At 39.6% G+C, this 25,286-nt stretch overlaps 1 protein-coding gene and 1 long non-coding RNA gene across 10 annotated transcripts in view; one reads left to right on the top strand and one right to left on the bottom strand.

Moving 5' to 3' along the window:
• Positions 1 to 25,286, top strand: part of NPAS3 (neuronal PAS domain protein 3) — an 861,794-nt gene that overhangs the window by 630,805 nt on the left and 205,703 nt on the right. The gene's annotated exons all lie outside the window — the stretch shown is intronic.
• On the bottom strand, positions 7,227 to 10,800 carry LOC123583534. The gene is made up of 2 exons (XR_006704927.1): positions 10,100 to 10,800; positions 7,227 to 7,338 (listed from the first exon to the last, which is right to left on the bottom strand). It is a non-coding gene; the product is annotated as an uncharacterized LOC123583534 (long non-coding RNA).

A 25,286-nucleotide genomic window follows, 5' to 3' on the forward strand; every position in this document is an offset into this window, starting at 1 on the left:
TCCTCTCTGCAAAGCCATGGCATAACTACGTGGATCTTCTCTGCTCACGTTTGTAACTTCCTGATGAACAATAATTATAAGTAACATTTATGAAGCCGTTACCCTGTGCCAGGTATTGTTCTAAGCACTTTCCTGCCATTAAAGTTTGTAACGCACCATTGTTAGGCCCGGTGACTATCCCTATTTTATAGATAAGACAACATAGGCTCAGAGAGGTAAAACAGCAGGTCGTACATCTATAAAGTGGCAGAACCTTGGGGCGCCTGGGTGGTGCAGTCGGTTAAGCGTCCGACTTCAGCCAGGTCACGATCTCGCGGTCCGTGAGTTCGAGCCCCGCGTCAGGCTCTGGGCTGATGGCTCAGAGCCTGGAGCCTGTTTCCGATTCTGTGTCTCCCTCTCTCTCTGCCCCTCCCCCGTTCATGCTCTGTCTCTCTCTGTCCCAAAAATAAATAAACGTTGAAAAAAAAAAATTAAAAAAAAAAATAAAGTGGCAGAACCTGAGTTTAAACCCATCCCACTTTAAAACCATCCCACCTCAAAGCACTCATTGTTAACCGTTAATGCCAGCTGCCTCTGGGAAGTTTTAGGTAATTAACAAATAGAACTATTCAAGGTTTATGGGTTAAGAGAAACTGAGACTTAGAGCAATTAAGCATCCTGCTTAGTATCATAAAATAGTTATTCTCACAATGCCACTGTATATAAATGAACTTCTGAAAACATCGGTAAAGTTATATAGTTATATCCAAAACTTCTGATGTTGCACATTATGAGAAATACTCTAAGATTCGATAGCAGGCCCAGTAATCAAGAACAAGGGTCTAAACACAGCATACCCATGTTATTTGCCACACATTTAATGTGTCTTCAATCATGCCAGCATTCGGCTAGTACTGAGTGACCCACATGTGTCCAAAATTGTGCTAAAAACTGATGTTGTTAGGCACAGTTCCTGCCTGCTCAAGGACCCAGTGTCTTCTCTTCAAGATGCCATAGGCATGGCAACCAACTTGCACTGACCTGTGGAGCGTCGATCTCAAATATTTTAATGAATAATGAATGTCACACATTACAGTCAAGAGATGCACTATAAACCACAGGAGCAAAGAATGTGGGTAACTAACTCTTCCTGGAGGAGTTTGAAATGGATTTGCTCTGTTTATTATCATTAATAATAATGATAATAATAATGATAATATCATAATAATAATAATAAATGATTTTTAGGTCAGGCCTTGATGGGCATTTTCCACATGGAAAAGGGGAAAGTGGTATTCCAGGCAAAGGGAGGCATGTTTGCAAAGTCCTTGCTTATAGTAAGAGAGGAGTCTGGGAAGTTAGGACAGGGCCAGATTGAAAATGGTGTTGTAGGAAGCTAAGGAAATTGGACTTTCTCCTTTAGATTCTGGGGAACCATGAAATTCTTTAAAGGGAAAAGTGAAATAATAGATCTGTGCTTCAGGGCCAAAAAATTTTATTCTGGAAAAAAAATAGAAGATAGGTGGCATCTTCCAATTAAAAGGCAGATAAATGGCCCAAGGAAGAGATGAAAATCAAATTACAATAGGCACACCAGTAGAAATAAAGAAAAGGGGATGGATTTGAGAGGCCTTTTTCAGATAAGATCAATGCTTGGTGACTGATCCAATGTGGTGGAAAGCAGGAAGGAAGTGCATTTTTAAAACTTAGTTCCAATTTAGACATGTGGCATTTGAGAAACTTGTGGGCTGGCCTGTTGGATAAACTGGCTTGAGAGCTGGAAATAATGGGTTTAAACTTACAGGTTGGGCAGTGGTTAGCATGTAGATTGTACCTGGACGAGAAAAGGTAGATGAGTTTCCTAAGGATCTTGAATTTGCAGTTCAAGAAGGAGGGAGTAGGGGCCACTAAGAAAGTAATCCTGAGAAGATCCAAATTTACTGAGAGGCAGAGAAAGAGAAGGTACTATATAAAATGAAGTAGAAATGATCAGAAAGTGGGGCACGTGGGTGGCTCAGTCTATTAAGCATCGCACTTTGGCTCAGGTCACGATCTGAGTTTTGGCTTGTGAGTTTGGGCCCCACTTCAGGCTCTGTGCTGACGGCTCGGAACCTAGAGCCTGCTTCAGATTCTGTGTGTGTGTCTCTGCCCCTCCCCAGCTCACGCTCGCTCACTCTCTGTCTCTCTCAAAAATAAATATTTTAAAAAAATGTTTTAAATTATCAGAAAGTGACCTGGAGCATCTCTTCCTCAAGAAGAACCTGGAAGATGTCATTAGGAAGGTCAAAGAACAAGAAATTGTTCAGAAAGGATGTGATCATGTGCCTGAAAGTTAGAATACTATGAGGACAGGAAAAAGCCATTGCATCCAGCAGTTAGATTACTAGCGATGTGAATGTCATCACTAACACCAGGAAGGCTGATACCAAAATGCAGCGGGTTGTTGAATGAGAGGTACAAATGTATCTAGTTGTATTAGCCTCTCTTCTAAGCGGTTCAGGGGTAACGTGGTTGGGTAGCAGATGGGGAAGGTGGTTTGGGGGAGACACAGGGCTGCTAGATCTCATTTTTCAGCTTCTTTGAGTTGAACATTAGGTTGAGAAGTTGGACATGCAGAAAACATATATTAAAGGTTCAAAAGAGGGATAATCTTTGGACCCAGGACTCAAAAGGATAAGCTTAGTAGTGTGAAGGCCATGAACCTGAAGAAATAAAAAGGAATATTTCTTGCTTCTGCTGGAGAGAATTTGAGGTATGGAGGAGGAGAAGTGAGGAGGTATGAATTTGAGGTATGGAGGAGAATTTGAGGTATTTGAGGAGATTGGAGGTAGAGGTGGGGAAGGAGAGAGATTTGTTTTAGAGGAATTCATCGTGTTGCTCACTGGGTAAAGGTGAGGCCAGAAAAAAATCTAGGTAGTTGCCTTTGCTGGGATTGATCAGCCTTGGTCCATCCACACAGGGTGCAACAGACAGAGATAGGAAGTACCAGTGGGGGTAGTGGTAAGGAAAGACCAAAGCAGGAAAGTCCAGTCAAGGTCAAGGCCAGGGTAACTCCCTTTTCTGTCAAACCCAATGTAGGTATCTCCCATGAGCCAAAAATCCTAGGATACTCTGGAGGGAGAATGGATTCAATAGTGGGCCAACACCTTGTGCAATTAACTAGCACCGTTTAATGTAGCTCATTAACCACCACTGTAGTCTGCCAGCGCTGACGTTTCCACTGGTAACAGGTGCTGAGGTCCACTCAGAATATCGGAAGCCAAGATTCAAGGGTTGTATTCACTAATCCCCCTACTAACATCTGATCATTTGTATAGAAAGGAAAAAAAAATGGAGAAAGTACTTTCTGTTAATATTGTTAACTTTGAAATCCCATCTTTGCTTCTTTTTCTGCTTCCGTTAAACCTCATATGAGCAGCCCATATGATGGATGATTTTGCAAGTCTCTCTTTGACTTTGTAGATTTTCCATTGGTCTTTAATATTCTCTCTGAAGACTGAGGCTCCCACATTGCTGTTCTGCTCATCTGTTTCTCCAACCGATCCGTACATGATTGGTAAAGAATATCTTCAGGAGGCACAGTGTCTGAGAACATTACAGTCCTTCACTGAGCTCTTAGTGAAGGAAGTGATTTGTTTGTTTTTTGTTTGGAGTTTTATTTCATGGTGAAAAAAGAAGCCTTTCTAACTGTTCTGTTTAATTGTCACTGGTTATTAAATAGACAGCTGTTTAATAATTATAAGTAGACTTCTTATGTCTACCGGAGTGATGATTTGGTTCACCTCAGAGTAGGTGATACAGAAAATATAAATTCAAGATCTGGAGAAAGAGTCTCAATCCTGCTTTTTGTTTCTTCAGAACGAGAATAGAATAAAGGAAATAAGGAAAAGGAGTGGAGAGAGAGAGAGGGGAAGCTAAGAAAGAATAAATTGTTGTTAGTCCCCCCCACCAACCCCTTACAGCCCACCTTAACCCTTGGTTTGCCAAGTACAAACCGACGACAATTGGCATTTTACAAATATCTAAATGGAATGTATAAAGTAAGCCATGATATATGCCTGCTTGCAAAAGTGGGCCTATTAAATGAAACAAATGCCATCCGTGTCTGTTTCCAGCTGAGGTTATAATGTGTGGGGTGGTCGTGAGAGCCAGTTTCCCTTGCCTTCGGTGTCATAAACCACAGTTTATGGTACCATATGAATTTGTAGAGCTGATTGTTTTATTATATTTGAGTGTAAATTTTTCATCCCTTTCAGTTCTGCCACCATTCTGGGAGAATACAGGTTTTGTGCTGATACGATGTTTCCCAGCTCTAGGCATGGCCTACCCCTACAACTGACTGTAATTTACTTTTTGGTGTCTGTCGCCTTGAGCTTGCCTTCTGACTAGCTTGTTGAATGATGTGCTAATCCATTATATTTTTCAGACAAGTGTATCGACCAGTATAAACAGACTGGAGGGCACAAGCCTAAATGAAAGCTATACTTCCCTGAATCATTTAAAAAGCTCCTGCTTGGTGGCAGTGCAAAATAACTTGGCTCCGTACATTAAGTAAAGGGGAGGGAGATCTCAATAAATAAAACAAAAAAATTGAAATATCCCTGCCTACAGGAGCTTAGTCCAAGTCTCAGATGTTCACCTTCATTCACCTCTATTTTTGTTTAACATGATCAGAAGGGGCCACTTTAAAATGTCCTCTTGTAATACAAATCCAGAGTGAACCACAGCATTCAGCATCTCCTGCCACTGGTGAGCATGCTACCTGATCCTCAAGTGTCTTTCACCTGACGTCACTTGCATAACTGTAGCATGTTGATAAACAGCAGAGAGCAGGCACTCGGAGGAATGGCAGCCCAAAAATGAAACTTTAGCTCCGCCCCTTCTGAGTCTCTCCCTTTTTCAGAGATGTGAGAGCGGATGGCCAAATGGGTTGAGGGAAAGTAAGTTTCAAATTAATCTTCCATTTAAAAAAAAAAAAAGGGTCAGCCGAGCCTAAGCCCTTCGATTTACAAGACCAAAGCTATGAGGTGAAGATTTACTGGTCGAAATGGGAGTCAAGATACAGTAGCCGCTGAAACTTGTGGTCGGTACATTGAGATTTAGCCTGGCACCAAGTAACGTTTTGGAAAAGGTGTTCTTCAACAAAAAATACAGCACAACCACAGGAAAGCAATTCCCTGATGATAAACAAAGGCTCAGTTTTTTTTTTCTGACACCTTTGATGCCTGTTACTTTTACAAAGAGTTGCATTGGGAATTACTCCTATCTCTTCAGGTTACCAGTATAAAAAATATCAATCCATTCTTCCCAAATCTCTTGCTCTCTGCTTCCTGAGGTTTGAGAGGCATACTGTGTATTTTTTGCATTGGATTTATTCTTCGTGGCCAGATGCAGACCATGACAGACCCTTCAGTCTGCAGAAAGAGGAGGAGGTTTCAGAACACATTCCTGAACGTTTCATTGGATGGTCATGGTCATCATGTAAGGCTAAGTATGAGGCTTTTATGCCCATTTGACAGATGCAGAAACTAAAACTACCCCTAGTGAATGGCCAAGGTCATAGAGCTAGTAAGTGGCTTCACCTCTGACTTCCCACTTCCTTTCCTGTCAGAGGTACCCAAGCAACACTGAGACTTTTTACTCTCCTGCTAGGGAGGGGAAGCCAAACTGAGCATGGCATGGTCTCTCTTTCCTCTATCCTGATGTAGCAAATGCTGTCAGGCCACCAACAATCCAGCCCCCAAAGAGCTTTGCTCTTTGAGGGAGATAGAGGAAATTAAAACGTTGTTGAACGAGAATGTTTGTGGAGATCTTGAGCCATAGCCCTTAGGACAGTTTAAAATTCCGAGCCTGCACATGCACAGACCTGTATAAGGAGAATCAGTGAATAAATCCTTCCCTCAATTCCAAAAGCAAATAAAAGGACCTTTGTGGCCACACACAACCCTTCTTTGATCTCTGGTGCAGTATCTCTCAGCTTTGTGCCTATTTTAAACATACTACATGGAGTTTGAAATTCACTTCTGGGCCTTCGACAGCCTGTTGGGTCAGCGTGTTCTTTCTAGTTATTTCTAAAAGAAATTACTGCCCACAGCTCTCTTTGCTATTTTGAGAATTCTAAACTCACTCTTCCTTCACCTCCTCCTCCCATCATGAATCGGATGAACTACTGCTAGCCATCCGCTGCTCACTCAGAGGTTTGGCTAATGGGCCTGGTAATCTATCCTGCATTTATCAAGGCCACTGAATAGTTATTGACTGACTGACTGACTGACTGACTGACTGAATGAATGAATATCCTCCAACTTCCATAGAGTATTTTCCTCATATGAATAATCCTGCATTTGGGGGAGTTTTAATGAGATTGTCCATTCTGAACTTTGTTTCAATCTTCCACATTAACGGACTGAGGGGAGGCATGACTAGGATCACTTGTAGTTTAGGAAGACTGGTTTGATGGGCCAACTGACTCATCATCTAATCAAACCAGGGGGAAAAAAAAACAGAGTTACCTTTCCTCACAGAACAACACATTCAAATAATGGATTTCAAATATTATCGGCGTTGACATAGCAGGAAATGGGAATGAATTTATATTTATCGAGAATAGACTATGCACCAGGCTCAGTGTTAGCAGCAGTAGCATTAACAACAGCAGCAAATTATATCTGTTCAAGCAAATGTATATTCCAGAAACTATACTAAATGTGTGACTTCTCAGTTAATACAACAATGATATGAGGTAGACCCTATCAACAATAGCTTCATGAGGTAGATTTCATCATTCCCATTTTAATTTTTATTTTTGAGAGAGAGAGAGAGAGAGAGAGAGAGAGAGAGAGAGAGAGCGTGCATGAGTGGGGGAGGGGCAGAGAGAGAGGGAGACATAGAATCTGAAGCAGGCTCCAGGCTCTGAGCTATCAACACAGAGCCCAATGCAGCACTTGGATCGTGACCTGAGCTGAAGTCAGATTCTTATCCAACTGAGCCACCCAGGTACCCCCTCCCCCCCACACACACATCATTCCTATTTTATCCAGAGTAACCAGTACCAGCTGAAGAGCTCTAACCTCTCTGATGAAAAAGTAAGGGTGTTTGGGCAGGCTTTATGGGGAAAATGAATCCCAGGATGTGTCTTGAATGTAAGTCCTCTTATTCACACATCTCAGTAATCAGACCTCATACCAAAGTGAATAAACAAATACAAAAATAAATCTCCTTTGGATTCAAATAATAAACCTTTGCAATCAGAGAAACATCATATTTTATTGGATGATTTGGGCTGGGCAGTTGAATGATCTATAGGATCTCACTATGTGACTTGACAGATTTCATATCTCAGTTCCTTGGTATTTTCACCTGTAAAACAAGAATAATTATTTAAGCTCTCTATATATTATAATGAGAGATGATAAAGATTGATGGAATATAGATGCATAGAATGAAAGATTCAGAATAAATGTACTCCTGAGTTCATAGATATGCTATTACTAATAATGGAATTGTCTTACTCAGAAATAGTGTCCCTATTTGGTTGTACATTTAATTATGAGTCATCTTTTTCCCCCTCATTCAACCAATATATATTAGACATCTACTCAGTGGCACTATGGGGAATAAAAAGATAAAGAAGTCAGCCTCAATCTAGAAGTTAAAAAAATAACTAATGTCATAAAATACGTACCTTGATTTTTTTTTGAAAGCTGCCAAAGTTGGCAATAAAGCTCTTGTTGTGTCTCCATGATGCCAAACATCAAGGAAAAATGGAAAAGTTCAAGCAGTAATACAGATGTTTCAAAACATCTGGATGTTTGCTATCCTGTAGATTTACCGTATGGATCTCCTACAAAGCTCTTCCGTTGTAGTTCAGGCTTTCATAATTAATTTGATGTTCTGTTTTTTGTGCTTCGTAGACCAGCTCTTTTACTAAAATCCCTTTTGTTGGTCATAAAAGACTAAACCTTTTGTACTTGATGGTCTTAAAGCTACAGCTGAAATGTGTATAAACGCACGTGCTATGCTTAGTGATAGCTTTTTAATATATTTTAAGTGTTCTGGGAGTTGGCCATGAGGCAAACTAGTTAAGTGCTAACAGGGCTTATACTCAAGCCAGTTAGAGGCCATGGGAGCAGGCTTCCTGAGTGGAGGTTTTAGAACCACCAATCCCTTCTTGATCCATTGGGCAAAGGGAGGAAGCTGCCAAAGGTGTGATGTGAAAGCTGGTATCTCAGACATGTCAGATAAAAAACCATTGTTTGCTGTGAACCTAATCCGATGCTTAATAATTTCCTTCTAAGATGACTCCAGGGCAGGAAGGGGGAAGGGAAATAATTACAGGGGAACCGAGAGAGGCCAGATGGCAGATGTGTTTGAAAGGCCTGACAGTGACCTGTGGGCTTTGAATGCTGGGGAGCCTTTTGCATCTCCTTTACCCCAGCCTGCAGACTTCCAGCCAGGGTAGTTACCCTCAGTCCCCGCAGGGCAGTACAGAACCAGGTGTGGCTGCCTGCTGCCTCATTTCCTTGCAACTGAGGCCATCATCTTCCTGACTATAAAACAAAATGGCTCGGCTCACTCTAAGTTTTCTTGGAAAAAATCTCATTCTTATTCATATCTGCTGGAAGCCCCAACTCTGGCCTAGAACTAACTATGCTTTGTTTAATTTTGTTGGTTTTATCCCCCCCCCCCCCGCCAAAAATGGCTCATGTTGTTTTAATTACTTTCTGTCAGTACTTTGGAAGAGCTGGTTTTGAAGTAGCTGTCCATTCCCTCCCCCTGCCAAACATGGTGATCCGTTTATGCTTCTAAACCCAAGGATTCATCCACACATCAAAATATGTGAACCTTAGCAAGATAAAAGCTGTCCAAACCTGATTTTGTTTCTACACAGATGGCTATAAACATGACACTGGGATATTAGTCTTGGCTTTTCTTGACAGACCTGAAAATTGGCCATGCAGAACTGTTTAAAATTGGTAGGAAAAACTTACCCTGAAGTTTACTGTTGATGAACACAAGAGAAAGCACGTAATTAATGGAAATGCATGTCAGAATAAAGAAAAATGTGTTATTCCCTTCACTTCTGAGTCCTAGCCAAAGGTGTTGAATAAAGCTAATATTTCAGAGGTACAAAGGGGACTGCTCTCATTTTAGTGAAGTAAAACTTTGTGTTAGAATTTACATGTGCACTAATGAATTTATACCATGAAAAGTCTTTTAATTAAAATAGATTTCTTAATTACAAAAGTAACACAGAACAAAAAATCAAATAGTATAGACTAATAAGAGATAATATCACATCCATTCAGAAGAATAGAGTATAAACATTTTGATGTGTGTCTTCTCAGATACCTCTTTATGGATTTATATTTACATATTTCTTGTATTTGTTACTGCTGTGACTCTTTGACAATTTAAAATATAGAGTTTTTTTTCATTGTTGATAACTTCACTTACCAAGTATTGGCTGCATAGTATTTCTTTTCTAAAAATATGACATAATTTATTTAACTAGGCTGTTACTATTGAACATTTAGGTCATTTCCAATTTTGTACCACTGCAAACTGTATCTTTTAAATGTCTTTGCAGGGAAATTTTTACATGTGTTCCTATTATTATGTTGTCTGGATAAATTTCCAGAAATTCAGTCGAAAGGATAATATGTCTTAAGAGATTTTTATACATTTGGCCCAATTGACTTCAAGAAAGATGGTACTGGGGCACCTGGGGGGTTAAGCGTATGACTCTTGACTTTGGCTCGGTCATGATCTCACGGTTCTTGAGTTCTAGCCCCACATGGGCTCTGCACTGGCAATGTGGAGCCTGCTTGGGATTCTCTGTCTCCCCGCCCCCCCGCCCCTCCCCAACTCACTCTCTGTCTCTCAAAAATATATAAATAAACATTTTTTTTAATTAAAAAAAAATATGGTACTAATTGACTTTCTCCCAGCACTGTATTTGATAGTCCATTTCTTCAAACCCTTGCTAGCACTACGTTTTGTCTTTTAAAAAAACATGCTAAGTTGAAGGAGAAATGGCATTCTCTTGTTTTCCAAGAAGTTTCATAGTGTCTTGTCTAACTTTGAATAGACGATTGCTCAAATGTTCCATAGCTCTTACCGAATGCACATGCCTGGGAGACTGATGTGTAGAGTGGCCGTGCTGGTCTCATGTTGCTGTAGCATTTCCACAGGACCCCGTGGCATTCCTGGAGTCTGCACAACATAATATTATTATCCCATTATCTGTGGGATAATTATCCCATTATTATCCCATGTCTGTGACCAGCTCTGTCTTGTGCTTCTATTCTAGTTTTGTGTTCATTCTGGAAAGGACAGAGTAACAATCTACACCATCTAAAGAGTTGTTTTACCCCAATTCTTGCTCTCTGAAATCATCGTGTCTCTTTTTTATGTATTTGTCTACTTCTGTACAGCACCTTTTAAGTTTTGAAGATTCTGCTCAGAAAGAAATGCAAACTTCACAGTGGATATTAAGATAATGTTTCACCTGACAGAAAAACAAAGCAGGCTTTAGTTCCTATAATTAATGAGGACATCTTTGTCTTAAATTGCAACTTCAGAAAAAGTTCTGTAAAAAAGCACACGGAGATCATAAAACATCTGAAATGATAAAGGCATCTAAATGAACTAGTTGATTTTAGTTAGAAAATAAATGCTTATCCTTACCTCAAAGTTTCCCTTAGTGATAGATATTTAAAGTTTTCAATACTGTTTTTTAGTGCTAGGGGATAGCGTGTGACCTGCCATTGTCCGCACTGTTATTAAAACGGACAAGAAAAATCCTGTACTGAACCTTGGTTGGGCCCTAAGCACTACAGAAAGCCATAGCCTTCTACCACCTCATTTATTTATGTGAGTTGAGAGGATGAAAATTAGCAATGGATCTCTCCATCCAGGCTACTCTTAGGGGTTGGAGGGTTCTAGGTTCTAACATTGTATAATTGTAAGACATTCTTTTCAGTTTTGTCTAAGGACAGAGAAAGAACGAGTTAAGAGTCATGCCTTGTATGGCCAGTATGATAGCAAGCATTCACTCAAGTAAACCTACCCTGTTCAGGGTTCCCATCATATCTGCAAAGTATCTGGTTTGGGGCAACAGAGTTGCAGCCTGAGAGTGGGGAGGCTAAGACATTGTCTACCGTGCCTCAAAATGAGAAAGGAAACATATAGGTGACCATAAAATTGTCCTTTGCTATATGTAAGTATCCGTGCTTAGTGGTATTTTAATAAAGATATGCAATATCTTTCAGCAAACAATCCCCTAAGAGTTGACCTATGAAGGAAAAAGATGAGCTAATGGCATATCAATTATTAATACCTTATCTAGTGAATGTTTAGGCATTGTGCAGACCTGCAACTCCCACAGTGGAGAAAATAATCCTTTTTTTTTTTCTTCCTCCCAATCTGTGTTAGGTCTTACTGGGAAGGAGAACAGTACCCAGTTTTAAGAGAAACTTGAAGATTTTAAGAGACTATACATATGTAGTCAGAAAGGGAAAAGGGCACGTGTCAAATAGCATTTTGAAAACCTAAGTAATAGTGATTTAAGAAGAGTATCAGATTGAAGTTGAAGAAATTATATTTATTCCACACAGCTGTGCCATAGTTGAAACTAGTTATAAAATACATAAGGTTAACCTCTTCATAGTTCAAAAGTTCTTCACTTTGGGTCCAAAGACCAACGTGGAGTCTGTAGATAGACTTGAGAGTTGGTGAATTTGAATGGGGAAAAAAATCGCTTTAATTTTACTAATCTCTAACTGAAATTTAGCAGTTCTTTCTGTTATGAATGTAGACTACAAACCACGGTACTGTGAGTAGTACTTGCATTTGTTATCAGTAGACATTGTATATATATTCATATCCCATTACCACTCTTGTAGATACCTTAGAATATCACTACACGACAGTTTTTGTAATTACTAAACCCAACACTAGATGTTGTTATTAAACACATTAATTAAAAAGCACATATATTATTCTATCACATATTTAGAGGATTTTAAAATATTTTAATAACAGAATTCCAGTATAATTGGTTTCAGTATAATTGATTTTAAAATATTTTAATAATAGAATTTCAGTATAATTGGTTTCCTTTGTAATTCTAACATTTTATGCATTTAAAGACATTATTATAAGAAAAAAATGTATGTGGACTTCACCAGACTCTCCAAAGTGTCCACAGCAGAAAAAAAATTTGTCAACCCTCTTCATAAAGAGAAGTGTATAAAAATGGGTCAACAGTGATAAGGGAGAGCTATAGAGAGACATTTTTCACATTTCAAAGTTTTCAAAATCTGCTTAAAACTCAGGTTAATAATTTAAAAGAACTCAGGGTACACGTACTTTAGCTCCACTATTTTAATATTTAATTCCCATTTCTAAGGAAGAAAACTGATACGACAAGAGCTGAGTCCTGTATAAACTTCTAGCCAACAGAAGGAAATCTTTTGATGCAATAACTTGTCCTTGTTATATACCCAGAGATTTTAGAGTATCGTGAAACATACCCAGATTGAGGGGTAGTTCAAATTAAATTCTATCTGCAAATAATTTGACAGCACTTTTTGAGTACCTCCTATATAATTACAATAGTTTTAGATTCCAGCCTTGACCTTCAGGAGTTTACAGTCTCTTTGGAAAAATCAAACAGTCACTGAAGACATTTATGATTGCCTATAAACATACACAAATAAATAGGATATTACCTGAGTAGGTGGTTAAAGACTTGGTTAGCCTTGGGTTGATACAACTTGGGAGCTCTGGCAGGCAAGTATGCAGATGTGAAATGGTGAAAGAAGGAAGTATGAAGGCACTTCACATGTAAGGAATAAAGAGCAGAAGCACTGACCTAGAGAAAGAGAAAAGGAAGTTCATGTTTCATATATACGACATGAGCTTGGAAGAAGGAAGCAGATTCAGAAGGGGAAGAGGTTTGAACACTAGACAAAAAAGGTGAGATTTGTGTTTTTAGTTTAGGTAACATGGTAGAGGCAGGTTGTTAAAGCAACTGGATAATAGGATGAAAAAAGGGAAAGAAACTGTCATAGGAGAGACCAGAATAGAGCTTCTAGTCTAAAAATATACATGAGGTGGTGAGGGAGTCCATGCTGGAGTAAGGTAATCAATCATTGTGAAACTCAAAAGAAATGGGTAAAACTGACAAATAGAAAGGATAAAGGTTGGCAGTGTTGAGTGGCAGTGTTGAGCGATATGTAAAGAGGAGAAGGTGAAGGAAGCAAAAGGAATATGTGGTTGGAGGTTCGGAAATGTAGAAGGACTCTAGAAAAGGAGGGTGGCGCCAGGGTGGCTCAGTCGGTAGAGCATCCAACTCTTGATTTTGGCTCAGGTCATGATCCCAGGGTCATAGGATTGAGCCCTGCCTAGAGCTCTGTGCTGAGCATGGAGTCTGCTTGGGATTCTCTCTCTCTCTCTCTCTCTCTCTCTCTCTCTCTCTTCCCCTCCCTCCCTCTGTCCCTACCCGCCCCCCCCCCAGTAAATGAATGAGAAAATGCAAATAAAAAATACATGTAGAAGAACAGTGCTAAGTGCTACACATTAGTAGCTCAGAATTTGGGTCCCCTACGATGCCCCCACCATGGGCTTTTTCCTCTGTAAGGTGACATTTGTGTGCTTCATTTTTCTATCAGCCAAGTGGGCAAATATGCAAAACAAAGGAACATCTCAAGGAGTTAAAATAACCTGTGATAAGGTGATACTTTTATAAATTATGTGATTTTTTAGGAGACTTTTGAAAACAAAAATTTACCTGGTGAAAAACAAAAGCAACTAAATCAGTGGTACAGTGCTTTTGTAGGAATCTTAAGCAGTGTCGTGCCAACCCATTATCAGAACTGATGTCATTGTTCCAGAGGATTTACCTACTGATAATTTCTTTTACTTCTCCATTGAGAATCCTGCTAGTGTTTAACGCATTTTAGATACAGTATGAAAGTCTTAAAATATGGGCTTTGAAACTCTGGCAAAAATTTCACTGGCCTCCTACAGAACATTACAGAGACTTAACAATCTGATTATCTTTTTGTAGTCCCTGGACTTCCATTTCTTATCATTCTGTTTTGTTTTCATTTTCTGATTGTATTTTCAGCTATAAATAAACAATGAAGGATCATATCTTGATATCTGTGATTATCAGGAATATTAAATGGTGATCAATTTTGCTGTTATCATTTAGACTCAGATGGTGAGTGGTTGTGAGGCACCTAGCAGGTGACCTCAGGAGTATTTTGTAAGGGACAGTCATAAAATACTTTAGAAACTAGTCCTCAAGTGCTTTACTTTCTCTTCCTTAGGGATGAGAAAACGAGGCATCTTATTTCATTCTCTTACAAATATGTTTTATTTTAAGAAAACCAAAAAACAACAGTCTTCATTTTCAAAGCAATCAGCTTAGTTTTACCAACTGTTGGCATATATAATAGTTGCTCACTGCCCAAAAGGATTCACTGGAGTCCTCCATCTGCAGAATTAATTCTGTACTACTTTTGTTTTTTAAGTTTATTTATTTAAGAGCGAGAGAGAAAGTGTGCAAGTGGGGGAGGGGCAGAGAGAGAGGGAGAGAGAGAACCCCAAGCAGGCTCCAGGCTGTCAGCACCGAGCCCGATGTGGGGCTCAGCCTCCATCTCACCAAACGTGAGGTCATGAGATGAGCCAAAATCAAGAATCATATGCTTAACCGACTGAGCCACCCAAGCGCCCCATGTACTACTTGTAATAGATGAATTGAATATCCAAATTTACTTGCAAGATAAGTTTTATGAACAGATACTTTTTAAATTAAATAAATATATATATAACAGGTAATCAAGAATAAAAATGGAATATAATAACTATAAAAGATATGGTAAAATAGATTAAATCATAGCAAAAGGGATGTTTTAAGGAACGGTAATGTGATTATACAAAAATATAAATTTGTGATTACTTCCTAGCCTTCTGTTTTATTTGGATATGACATTCATTAAATGTTTGATGTTACAGAGATTTATTCCCCTTTGTAAAAGTAAGGATGGAAAGGGAAGAGCTGTTGCTTTTAGATTAAGGAATCTTTCCCCTCTTAAGGGGAAGAAAAAGTACACAGTGAAAGTGTATTTCTGAAAAGTTACAAATAAATTCAATTTTAATAAAATATTAAAATAGTGGTTCAAGTACATTGAGAATCTTGTCTTTAGTGGAACATAAAACAAAACCTTCTGGAAAATTAAGAGTTATTTTCAAAGGCCAACATATTTGCTGATGTACCCTTTTTTAAGTTTAGAAGTTAGAATATATCATTTTCTTTAACCAATACTTGCCAGTAAATAAACAAGTTAGGTAACAAGTGTGTGGACTTTATTTGGACTCACTATGTCGTTAGTTTTATTAGGAAGAAGAGACCATGCTTAATACACCATGTGGTTTATAAACCTGTACTCAAATGGGTATCAGGAAAATCGGAAAAAGTACTACCAAAGCTCCAGTGAGGCTTTTGGGAGAATGTAGAATTTGGGGGAGCTTTGAGATACACTGAAAGACTAGGGGAGGTTGCTCAGTTCAGACTCAGGGACACAGCGTCCCCAAACAAGGGGCTTAAATCTATAGTTGAATGCCTGGCTCTGTTCTTATCTACCCTCTTATGTAGTTTCACCGTTCTTTTGTCTTTTTTTCCCCATCTGTGTTTCTGCCAGATGTATCAATTCATATGGTTTCAATTGGAAAAACATTTTAATGCCCTTTGTTTTCCTCATTTAGTCTGTTGTCAATCGATCAGGATTGCTATGCATCCCTATTTAGTTTTGTCCACAGATTTAACTCCTATATAATATAGAGAATATTATGTCAATTATTGTGAAGGTTAAATGCCCTTAATATTGTGCTTTACCCAGGGCAAGGAAACTGGCAATTATGGTCCATGGAGAAATTCTGTAAGATGGCAGGCTAGTGTCCTATTAAAGATTAGAGATGCTGGAACCAGCTGTCTAGGTTCCAGGCCCACTTCTCAAATTTAATAAATGAGTGACCTTAAGAGGCTGTATACCATGCATGCTTCAGTTCTCTAATCTGTTAAATGGGAGTTATAGTGGAATCTACTTCATGGAACCGCTGGGCGTAGTACCTGAGATAATTCATATAACACACTTAGCACAGTGCCTGACTCCTCCCCTCCCTCCTCCTCCTCTTCCTCTTCCTCCTCCTCCTCCTCCTCCTCTTCCTCGTCCTCCTCCTCCTCCTCTTCCTCCTCCTCCTCCTCTTTCTCCTCCTCTTCCTCCTCCTCTCCTCCTCTCCTCCTCTTTCTCCTCTTCCTCTTCCTCCTCCTCTTCCTCCTCCTCTTTCTCCTCCTCTTCCTCCTCTTCCTCCTCTTCCTTCTCCTCCCCCTCCCTCCTCCTCCTCTTCCTCCTCCTCCTCCTCTTCCTCTTCCTCCTCCTCCTCCTCCTCTTCCTCCTCCTCCTCCTGCTCATCATCATCAAAGCAACTTCTCATTCCACTGGGAACAAATCACTGAGCCTATTCTCCTTGAAATTCTGATTTCTGTGTAAACCTGTAGCATATCTTCTCTCCTAAAAAAGACTTTTGAAGCAGCTAATTTTAAGGCTTTTCTTTGAATTGGGTGTTTAATCGCAAACAATTAAAGAGTTCCCCAAATGATAAGCTCTCCCCCCAAAATCCTAAGTCCCACATATGCTAAAACTGCTCTAGTAACCTTAAGGAACACTGAATGCAGAACCCCAGATAGATCCAGTGTGTAGAATGGGGCATCTTGGGCACAATTGTTTAATAAATCCACTTATCACACCTCATGATTTCCCTGCTACCAGAGAAATTTTGTTACCCTGCTTCCAAATCATTTGTCTTAGTTGAGTGTGTTCCCCTGAAATTAAGGTTTTCCCCTGTCATGTAATCAGCATTTTAAAAATAAAGCCAGATTTTTTTTTATGGATTGGGAAGTGTGAAAATATAAGGCATGTTTTTCTAATTATGAAACTGCTGTCAAACGGGTCTATAAAGCAGATGCACTTTGCAAATTAGAGGTTGAATCCAAGGTTCCTATGGCTCCAAAATGGCTCCTCCTTTGGCCTCCACTGTTGCCTGTAGAGCTGAAAGCAGGTGTGATACAAACATATTGTCTCCAAGACCAAAGTTCCCTCTGTAATCCTCCCAGATGCAGGGCAGATCCAAATATCCTTTGGCAGTCAGATTCCATGTTGGCACCACCTGCCAGCAAAGTATTTGCAGAAATTGAACCTTGGATGCTTGATCTTTCAGGGCTATCACAGACACAAGTCCCCCTGACATAAGGACTTAGTTTAATTTCTCAACCTGTCAGCTGGTTCATCTTGGGAACTCTTACTTCTTGCTTTTCTTTTTGCTGTTAAATTCCTTCTGCTAATAACAGCTTATAGGTTTTCTGAAAGCTATGAGAGACTCTCTTCCTAATTTGGTATTTTCATAACTAGATGTTGGATAATGAAGCTCACAGTGTGAATCAGGGTAGCCGAGGGAACTCTATTTGGTGTGTCATATTCAGCCTGGTTATCTTAGCAGTAAGAACTGCTACAAGATCTTCTTTCACAAACCTCTAGTCTATTGTAAAGAAGTATACTTTGTTTTTGTCTTCATGGTCCCCAAAACATGTACCTAAATGCAAATCTATTAAAATGCCTTGCAATTTCTTTTTGAGCTTCAATGTCAAGCTTTATTTAAAGGAAATTTTGTGGCTGGTCTTTTTCCTGCAGTTCAGAAGGTTACCTGTTTCACTTTGTATAGAAGCAATTTAATGGTGTTTTCTGGTTGGAGAATGATGTCCATCTTCTATTAAAGTAGAGCCACTTGGATGAAGATCATCTCCCTCACTCACCATGAAAGATGGGAAGAAAATTAAATTCTACTTGTAGCTGAATAGTGCTTATGAAAATGAAGAAAGACAATCAATATAAGAAGCTAGTACACTCAGAAAATGGTAAAAAGCCTCTCCTTTGGACAGCAACCTTCAAATATTTCAACCTAACTGCTGATTTCCATGCTGGTCAAGTAGGATGAGGTTCTTTGGTTACGTCAGCACACACCCGGGAAACTTGCCTAAAATTACTCATGGTTCAATGAGTGGCCTTGATTACAATTTAAGTGTTCTCAGATCAGGCCAGTGACCTTGAGTCAAAGCATTGCTTCATATGCATTTATAGTTCTTAACCATACATCCCGTCTGTCCTCCCACCAGCTACTATAAAGCTGTCTTTTTAAAATTGGACTTAAAAAAAGATAAGAAATCCATTTCAGATAAAATTCCAGGACCTTGACCTCTTGGCCATGATGTGGTTATTTGGTCATGGTATGGCTGCTAATGACTAAAGCCAAATGATTGGAAAGCACCAGTTTCCGAGGATGGAAAATAAGCCTACTTCACCTTCAAGAGTAGGTAAAAAAAAAATTGTGCAATTCCTTAGTTACAGAAATTAGTGCTTGAATTCTGTTAAGGAAGTTTTGTCCTAGACTGTTGACAAAGAGGAAAATTTTTCACTGAATTTGGGAAAGCAAGGAGTACTTTCCCCTAGATAAAAAGAAATTTGGGGGGATGTAGGTGGTTCAGGAAAGTATCAGCAAGAGGAGAAGGCCAGGAAGTACAGCAATAAAACCTAAGTGTGCTGAGATTTAGAACAGACCCCAAGAGGCAACGTGATTATGCATTAGTTGTTCCTTGTCAATTTTTGAGATATCTCGGGGGAAAAAATGCAGATTATTTTCTTATAAAAAAAAAAGGCTTATAAAAAAATATTGAACAGAAAATTCCTCAATAATATATTATTTCATTTGTGTAAAAGTCAGAAAAGGATGTTCACCAAGTTAAGTTTTAGGGAATCTTGGGCCATACGAGGTCTTCCAGTTCTAGCATTTAGCAGTAATCAAGACCTCAATTCACTGATCACTAATCCCCCAAGTCAGGTTTTTACGTTTTGTTTTCTCTTGAGTGGCCTTCAATAGTTAGACATACACGTACACTGCTTATTGTCAGATGTTCTGGATGCTGTGGATTTTTGACATGTGAGCCCCTTGCTCTTGATCTCCTAATTGCCAAGGTGAATAAGACATTTAGAAGTGGCTGGCTGAAGCATTCAGAGAAGACTATTAAAGGAGTCAAGACGAAGCCCGTGTGGTGTTGGTGATCCAAGAAGGCCACTTTTATTTTATGAATACTCAGGGACCAGCCATTTTGTCATAATAATAAAACAATAATGACTTTATTATAATGTTATGGACATGCAATTACAGTTACACCAGACCTGAGGAGCAAAACCCCCATTTGAGACCAAGTCCCCATCTGTTGATATGAGGTGGATGGAGGAGGGTCATGGAAAAGTATACCAGTACACCCTTGCTATGTAGCCATCCTCCCTGGCTTCCTCTGAATCCAGATGGCTCAGAATGGGTTTGCAAATATCATCCTTCACCCAGTCACTGCTTTCACTCATTCATTTATATTTATTCCAAAAACATTTACTGGACACCTCCCATTGGGTAGACACCACACTAGATAGAGTGATGGCCGCAGCAGACAGGCCTCTGACTTCAAGGTTCATAGGTCTTTCATGACACTTGCATCTCTGTCAGGAAGAGACAGGTTTGGACAGAAATCCACCCTGAGCAGGTCTCTGGCCTCCCAATACCCTTTTGGGAGAGAAGGGCATGTTAGCAATATGATGACTAAGTTTCTCGACAACTTTTTTTTGAGCAGGGCCTCAGCTTCCTGGGGGAGCAGCTCTCCTTTCACCTTTCCCACTATTTCCAGGGAGCTCTCCTCATTTTAACAGGAACACACCAACCCTTTTCAGCTTCTTTTCACAGGACTACAGAGCCAGTTTTCCCTGTTACTCCCTCACTGTCACCTCATCCTGCTCTGCTTTGCTCCGTGCTTTTATGTGGCTTAAAAAGAATCAGCTGCTGATTTTCCTCGCGACTGCTTGACACGCAGGCCTAGCTATAGGAGCTCCATACAAGCCTGTATACTAGTCTATCCTCCATTAGTTAGACTTGAGAGTAGGAAAGCTGAGTTCTCAGTTAAGGAGAAATTGTTTGACTTGGGAAGAACAAGATTCTAGCAGTATGTGGGTGGTAAACTCTCCTCATTCAACTACTAAGGCAATTGACTGCAGACAGACCCCCAATGTGAGCAAAAGCAAAGCAGCATTTCTGAAAGGTGCCTTAGGCTGTAGTGTTCCAGGCCTTTCGGTGTCTTACCAGTCTAATCTCATTTGATTCTCACAGCTTAATTACACTAGTAGAAACCACTTGTAGGAAATTTTCCATCTACCACATCTAATTAGCTATGTCCCCCAAAACTTGAACTTTGTGTCACAGCAGTTTACCTAAGCCCAGTCAAGACACTTAGTCTCAGCTCATTATCCTCCTGGTTTCTTCTCAAGGGAAAATGTCTAACTTACCCTTTAACCTGGAAATAATGTGACTGCCCAGAGGGAGAAAATCCCCAAGCAGAAAAAAAACAATCTCTGGACTGGCCCCATGGCTTGGGGTATATGTGTACATTATAGGGATACCATGTGTATCTTGAAAATGTCTTACTCTCTAAATATTTTTACCAGGCACAATGTTTCTCTTTTTATCTTCACAAGATTGTTGTGAGGTAGATAGAGTAGATATTACATTAGTTTTTACCCAGAGAGGAAATTGACATCTTACTAACTGACCTCTGGAAGATCAGAAATTAAATACAGATTTCACATGATAGTAACATACCAAGGTCTCTCCTGTGTCATATGGATTAGATCAGTGTCATCCTCTGAAGTGGGTGGCCTAGACCACTGACCTCTACAGAAATCACCTTCTGTATTCTCCTCCCTGAAATCTTCCCCCCACCAAAGGAGAAAAAAAGACACACAGGGAAACCAACTTGATCACGACAATGAAGTATAATCATCTATCAAATAAGTATTTATAACATCTTTGAAAGTTGCTGAAAGGAATATGAAAAAGTTTAAAATGTGCCCCCCCCCATATTTGAGATATTAAAATTTCAATGGAGAAACAAGACATGAACAAATTAAAATTTAAGAGGTAATGCAGAGCCAGGTGTTGACTGAGTGCTGATGACTCAGTGCCAGTGGAATCCAGAGGAAGGAGAGGACTAGATGGGCTAACAAGGAGAGGGAGTGCTGGGATTTGGCCATGCTATGACAAATGAGTAAAATCAGAATCAGTTAGTACAAAAGCATCCAAGTGGAGACAGCTATGTGAGCAAATTCTAGAGATGTAGATGGACAAGACATTTTGGGGAATAGCAACCAGATGATATACAGACAAGAATGTGCATAGAGATGAGGTTGGAAATCCTTTCAAGGAGGTGGACTGGGGAGTCTTAAATCCCAAAGGACCTTCTTTTGATGGTAGCATAATAATCCCTCAAGGAAGTTTTGAGAAAGAGAATAAGACAGAGTAATAGTTTGGGCCAAACATGCTCTCTCATGTTTTACAAATATTAGAACCTCTCCCTCAAGTCTCATTTCCTCACTTCTTCCAGCAAATCTCTATGTATTCTTCAAAAAGTAACTCAACCCTTTGAAAACTTTGCAGACTTACCTAGGGAAAGTTTGTTCCTCCCTTTTCTGTCTTCTCACAATGCTTCGGACACAGGTCCTAGGTGATAAAGCTTGAGGTAACTTCCACTTTGCATTCCCCATTTATAGCAGTGGGCCTAGCACTTGGATGGATCTTATCGTCATACTGAATTCTCCACTGAGAGTAAACGAAACAGCACCAAGTAACATTTATTGAGTGCTTGATCTCTACCTGATATGGTACCAGATGCTTTCCATGTATTAACATATCATCTCTACCTCACCATTCGACAAGATATATTAAGTCCATGTTAGAGCTGAAGAAATGAAGGTTTGCCCAAAGCCACATAGCTATTAAGGGGCAGTGATGTTGGCCTCCAAAGCACATTCTCTTTACTTATACTAGTTATGTTTTCATCTTTTAAAGGCTTATGGTACTTATTATAGCATTGTATATATGGGAAATGTTTTAAGTGGAGAAACAAAAAACACTAGCAAATATTATCAATGACTAGAAAACATAAGGCCTCAAAATGTTTAGCTGATAAAGAGCATTACTGCTGCCATTTGGTGAGGCTACAGATGCCAGCCTGCCCTGAGTCCATCCTTGTGCAGCAAGCCAGGGCTAGCAGGGGTCCTCACAAGCCTCACACCTTCCCCAATCTCCTGGGCTATGGGTTCCTCTTTAGTACAATAAGAAAATTGGACTAGATGATTTCTAAGGCTTAGTCTACCTTTTATATTCTAAGATCTGAGAAATTAACATGTTTAAATGAATTCACGTTAAAAGACAAATGACCAGTAGTCCTTACTTATACCCTTCCTGGGAGTTTTTGCAACTTAAAGGGGACACTTATCAATGGAGGTGATTCTTTGTATGGCAGAATGTTGGGCAATGAGGGAGTATTTGTGGGCAGAGATGCTACCCAACACACTGGTTCCACTCCATGTATCTCCCAAAGCTGATTTAGGTGCCTTAACCATGAGCATCCTATTAGTAGCCTCCTACATGTACCTCTGTCATATACCACGTTATTTATTTTCTTGTCTGTTTTGCCCATTAGACTAGGATATCTTCAGGGGCAATAATCTTTCTTTTATCTCTGAATGTCATACTTCTATAACCTAGCGAGAGCTCAGATATACTTTGGTTGAATGAATGTACCTATTTATGTATCCTTAAACAATTTTTTTTAAACAGGACCTTAGAATCAGCTTCTCTCCCTTATTAATTGCCCTCATGTTATCCCACAAAAGATGCAGGGACCCTTTCCGCAACTGTCTGTCTCCTCTGGTCCCTCTGTACAGCCACACTGCCTGCTTTTGTTCTCCTGCAGTTTGAGGGACCCCAGATCCAGACCTTTGCCTCCCCAACCTCCTGCCTGGGAAGATGTATGGACCCTTTTTAAGACTTGGCCCTGAGAAGAGCCTCACTCAGAATGGACCTCTCTTCAACAGGACTGCCTCTTGGCACCTCAGAGAGAGTCAGAGGATTTTTAGCCTAGATTTTAATAGTATTCTTCATCTAATTCATGTTAAAAGCCATTCCAAAATGTCTGAAGACATCTCTTTGTCCCCATGTAAATGGTAGCCAGTGTTTCAGCTGAAAGGGGAAGGAGATGTGGGACAGGAAAGGGGAAGACAACAGAGGTACCCCAAAAACAAAAAGAGAAAGGACTTAGGCTCCAAAGAGAAGCTTGAGGGAAACCATTCCATTTGCCTAGAAGCCCTTCTGAATGGCGAGAAGAAATCTTATTCCGTGTGACCCATGAGAAGTTAAGAAAAATATCTTTTTCTATTTTGTTATGCAAAGCTGATTTTCTTTGGGCCTCTACCTAATCAGTGACAGTGTCAGAGTCTAGAACTTCACAGTGATCATGGAGCACTTTTGAATCCTTTCTGTTTTGAATCCTTTATTGTAAAATAGATGTCTTATGCCTCATTTGCTGTAAAATCTATTTTATTGTGGTACTTAATTAATGATCACTTTGACCATTTGTGGCAAGTGGCCAAAAATTTATCTTCTCTGCCTTTCTTTCTTTCTTTCTTTCTTTCTTTCTTTCTTTCTTTCTTTCTTTCTCTTTCTTTTTCTTTCTTTTTTAACTGCCAGTGTTTGAGAAAAGCAGATTAGGTAAAAACATATCAATCTGCCGTATCTATTAATAAACTGGAGAAACTAGCCAATTTCTTTTTAAATTACATATGAAAGTCTTCCAAAAAATACTATTTTGTTTTGAATACTGAAATGATATGCTGTGAAATTCAGGGTTAATGTGTATTATACATTTGTGATTTGGATTAGAACATATGTGCATAAAATTTACAAATTATCTCATGTTTGATAGTGATTAGAATGAGAGAAAGCAGAGGAAAGAAGGAAGAGGGAGGAAGTGAGTAAAATAAGGAAAGAAAATGTCAATACCTAAAATTTGTAATCAGTCACACTTCTAAATAGATTTTAAGGGATTCCAATGTTGAATTCTATATTGATAGCAAGGCACGCTTATATCTAATGTAAAAGATTCGTTAATACCTTATGGTGATATGAACATAGAAGTCTAACATTTCTTTGTTGCCCAAAGACCTTGCTTTTGGTGAACAAGGAAGCTTAAGAGAAATAGACTATTCTAGGCTGTTTGGAATCTTTTTTGACTTGGCTTCTACTGTGAGACCAGCCAAGGTCCTGCTGGCTGTGATATCAGGGTTTAGCTTGCAGCACATAAATATGGAAAGTGCAGTTTGTCGCTGGTATTTGTTTTACACTTACAAATTAGGAGACACATTTACTGTAAATATAGTTAGCATCCAGAGGTTTCAAAGCTAAGGATATGCACGTTCGAGATGTCTTTGCCTTATTTATGCTGTGGCTACCACATTTGTATAAACAGAAAATTACTCCATTCATGCTTTATTACTTCTTCTTTTGTACCACAGCCTTGACCCCAGTCATCATAAATTGAGAAATAGTGGGGAACTAATGGAGACAGATGGGAATATGGCTTGCCATTTACTCAAATTGGTAAAGTAATTAACCTCAAGGTGCTGGTTTGCAAGAAAAATTGTTGGAATATCTCAGGACGTCGGTAAACAGACTCCCGCTTTAACCAGTTCTGACAACTGCATCATAAACTAGACTTATTCTGTTCAATTGACCTGTCAACGTCTTGAGTCCAAATAAAGATTTGTATTACAATGCACTTGCTGAGAAGTGGGAGAACACCCTTCTGTGTCTTTTCAAATGGGCTGCTCTTCTCTTCCTGCTAGCTAGGAGCTGGACTGTCATATATTCATTCTTCAGCCATTATATTCCTTAGAAATCTTCCATTACTGATTGTGTGACAGCTTCGTGACAACAGATGGTAGTCATTTGGCTCCGGAAAATGAAATGAAAAAACATGGGCCAGGCTGGCTGGGCTCATTTAGAACAGCAGTGGACAGAGGCCAGATCTAGATTTTATTTATCGGGGGACGTCCTGTAATGAAGCCAGAGTTATGTCGGTGGTATGTTTTTCCCTACAGATTGGGAAATGGGACTGGATTTCTGCAGATTATTATATAAATCAAAGGTGGTCTCGTGAATAGGGTCACCTGACCCAACAACAGTATATTCCTTTTGAAAGCTGACAGACTTCATGTGTTCCAAACAGGCCTCTGCCTCTCTCTGTGTCCCTGTTTCCCTCAGTCTCCCCTTCACTCTTTCCTGGGAACAGCATTTAG

This window comes from Leopardus geoffroyi, chromosome B3 (assembly GCF_018350155.1).
Source record: "Leopardus geoffroyi isolate Oge1 chromosome B3, O.geoffroyi_Oge1_pat1.0, whole genome shotgun sequence".
In the NCBI taxonomy this organism is placed as follows: Eukaryota; Metazoa; Chordata; class Mammalia; order Carnivora; family Felidae; genus Leopardus; species Leopardus geoffroyi.